Source organism: Alosa sapidissima, chromosome 2, assembly GCF_018492685.1.
Source record: "Alosa sapidissima isolate fAloSap1 chromosome 2, fAloSap1.pri, whole genome shotgun sequence".
In the NCBI taxonomy this organism is placed as follows: Eukaryota; Metazoa; Chordata; class Actinopteri; order Clupeiformes; family Clupeidae; genus Alosa; species Alosa sapidissima.
This window is the reverse complement of record NC_055958.1, coordinates 2941503-2944002: the sequence shown is the minus strand read 5'-3', so window position 1 is coordinate 2944002 and position 2500 is coordinate 2941503. Positions and strand designations below refer to the sequence as shown.

General features: G+C 50.8%; 1 protein-coding gene across 4 annotated transcripts in view; it reads left to right on the top strand.

The window, feature by feature from the left end:
* The window catches only part of tmeff2a (transmembrane protein with EGF-like and two follistatin-like domains 2a), an 84720-nt gene that overhangs the window by 10801 nt on the left and 71419 nt on the right, over positions 1-2500 (top strand). The window lies entirely within an intron of this gene.

Below are 2500 nucleotides of genomic sequence, written 5' to 3'. Positions count from 1 at the left end.
AAGATCATGTGCTGTGCTATTGGCTTCCTAAAGCCAGTCTCTCCTTCTTTATGTTCCCCTGTGTAAGTTTTGATCTATAGAGAGAGAGAGGGAAGCAAGAAATCACGCATGAGAGGCTCTTTATGCACAGATCTGCTGTGGAAACCATGCATGAGAGGCTCTTTATGCACAGATCTGCTGTGGAAACCATGCATGAGAGGCTTCGCAGGCTCTTGAAAATGAGACGCGGTTACTGCGAGAGCCTCGGCGACAAACACTTTGCATTGTCTACCCGGTGCCACGTGGATTATTTATCTTGCCAAATGGAACTGACTCTTGCATTTCCACATCCCTGTCTGTCTCGGCCCGGGATGCGGAAACACGGCAGAGTTGAGGGTGGTGGTGCTGTGCGGTTGGGGTGGGCTGGGGATCTCAGATCATCTGCCTAAGTTTGGTGGAAATGCGAGCGCATAATAGCACTTCCGCAGCTCCAACACAGACAGACACTCGATCAGACGGCTATTTTTAGCTCCACTCTTGCGCAGGGCAGCATTAGTTGCCGTGCCAAGATAAATGACATTACCTTTATGCTTTTCAGACTATGGCATTTCAGACACGCCGATGCGTCTCGTCTCCGCTCTGTGTGTGTCTGTGTATGTGTGTGTGTCTGTGTATGTGTGTGTGTGCATGTGTGTGTGTGTGTGCGTGCGTGCGTGCGTGCGTGCGTGCGTGCGTGCGTGCGTGCGTGTGTAGCCTATGTGTGTACATGCACCATTGATACGCATATTTACATATAGATATTTACATATATCTGTTTCCCAGACCAACCTCAGCATATTTAAAGTCATTAGTTTCCCTGATTTCATTAAGCAACTGCATCCATCCAACTCCAGGCAGGATGTGGGGGGGGGGGGCGCTTGAGAGAGGAAGCATTGGTCCTCACAAAGAAAAGGACATCGTTTTGATCTGTGCATGAATGGACATCATTCAGACGCTGACGCTGGGCGAAGACTGTTTGCCCTCTGCACACTGGGTCTTTGACATGGCCGCTGCACCCGTCCGCGGATCATGACCGAGCGTGACACGCTCACTTCTCTCATAATAACAGTATGATAATATTAAGCCTGTGAGGGGGATCCTTGTCTGTGGCCGTGTGGCTACTGTATGTAGTGTTTCTGTCATGGCTCTGTGGGAAAGGGCTTGTGTGCAGTCATGTGTCTGGGGCGATTTGTGTCTTGTCTTCAGTGCCACGGGCTGGGCTTGACTTTGCTGGAGTCCTCGGTGCTGTCAGTGGGACTGCAGTTGTCTTTTCTGGATGAGGAGGTTTTTGATGGACCATGCCATCGCCATGGCTGCACAGCATCGACCCAGTGAAGTGTGGATAAAGGGGTTGGGCTGCTTTCTGCTCAGTTGGGTGATAAGCGCCTTTTCAATGTGTCGAACCTGGTTTTGAAACTTCCCTTTTCTTAAAAACTTTGGTGATCTGGTTGGTCATTTGCTGTTGAGTATGTATATATCTCTGTTTTTGTTCTCTTTGCTTCCCCTCCTCTCTCTCTCTTTCCTTCTCTCTCTCTTTCTCTCTCTCTGTCTCTCTTTCAACAGTCGGTGGACTGTCATTTTCCTGGAGACTCAGCCTCACTCCTCGCTCAAGCTGTGCCAGGAATTGGTATTAGATGAGAGAAAACAGGCTCAGGCAGGCTCAGACGAATGGCCAGGAGAGAGAGAGAGAGAGAGAGAGAGAGAGAGAGAGAGAGAGAGAGAGAGAGAGAGAGAGAGAGAGAGAGAGAGAGAGAGAGAGAGAGAGAGAGAGAGAGAGAGAGAGAGACACGAGAGGCACGCCGCATGCGTTAGGGCACCGTGTCCTTCAGAGCCATTCGCATCCCCGTTGTAAATCGGCATGCAGGGCTGCCGTTCACTGCCTCCGCCACTGCTGCAGACCCAGGGCCGTACGGCGGCAGACAGCCCCGTGGGGTTACAGTGGGCCCTCATCACAGCTCGCACTCTCTCTGCAGCCCTCATTACATACATTTGCATGTATTTCCCAGCCCAGCAACAGTGAATAGGCTGCATTCAGTGGTGCTGGATGCAGTTTCTACCACCCTCCCCCCCCCCTCACAAAAGAGGGGCACAGGCTGAGAGGGCACCTGGGGACAGTGACCCCCCTCCACCACCACCACCATGGCAGGTGGAGGGGTTCAGATTATAGCAGCTGAAAGATTATTTTCTTTCTTTGGCTTCTTTTTCTTTCTTTTCTTTTCTCTCTCTCTCTCTCTCAGCATGACCCTCTGTGTGGGCCCTGAGTCCCTGTGTAGCGTGGCGTCTCTCACACTCACGACACTCAGCCTTTGAGCTTCTTTATTTCATTTCAATACTCCATAGGCTTAAGTGTCCTTCATCCACATTTAGCTCTGAAGAACGGAGTGCAGCTTGACCCTGAGGGGTTGATAGCGCTCTAGAGTCATGTAATGGTTCTGTAATCTGTTGGTACTTACCTGCTCTGGATCTATGTACACTCGGTTCT